Genomic DNA, 839 nt, shown 5'->3' with positions numbered 1-839 from the left:
TATATATATATATATATATATATATATATAAAAATAAGTGAATCTTTCAACAAAGAATACACACTCTGTAAAAATTACAATATTTATAAAATATTGAGCATTTAAAATTGAAGAAAGTGTGATAATATTCAAATTAAATATTGTCAAAGTTCACGTAGATATATTTTAATAACGGAAATAAAGGTAATATCTGAAACTGAGAAATAATGGACAAACGGAAATTCGTCGAAACCAATCACTCTATCTATTTATGAAGTGCTGCACACTCAGGTAGATTGGCACCGAATAAATCGTGATCGTAGAGGATCGCACGATGGCGGATCGGTATCGAAAACTCGGCGCGTCGTTGAAACTCAGGGATACCCTGTACAAACCCGTACTTATCCCCAGACGTGAAGGTAAGGGAGCCGCTCTCTACTATTGCCGCGGCGGGGCACCGAAGGCCAATGAAAGCGGATAATAGCGGGAAGGTATGGGTAAGAACGAAGAGAAGGAAAAAAGGGTAGGAAGAGAAGCCTCCCCGACGGAATAGAGGAGGAAAGGAGAATTGCGATGAACAGGCGGGGCAGAGAGATTCCATGCGTTAGTGAGAAGGATGGGCGGTCATGTTGCCGAGGACGGAAAAAAAATAAAAGAGAGAGGAGAGAGAGAGAAAGAGATATAAATATATATATAGTGTATAAACATTGGCGCATATATTAAATTATTATAATTTATAGACAGAAAAAATATGTATTATAATAGAAAAGAAATAATTGAGTGAAGAATAAAATAGCAAAAAAGAAAAAAAAATAGACGATAGACACACGGAACAAGAAATTCCAATGCTAAAAAATTTA

The sequence above is a fragment of the Atta cephalotes genome, assembly GCF_000143395.1.
Source record: "Atta cephalotes unplaced genomic scaffold scaffold00096, whole genome shotgun sequence".
Lineage (NCBI taxonomy): Eukaryota > Metazoa > Arthropoda > Insecta > Hymenoptera > Formicidae > Atta > Atta cephalotes.
The sequence above is the reverse complement of the archived record's forward strand: the minus strand, read 5'-3'. Positions refer to the sequence as shown.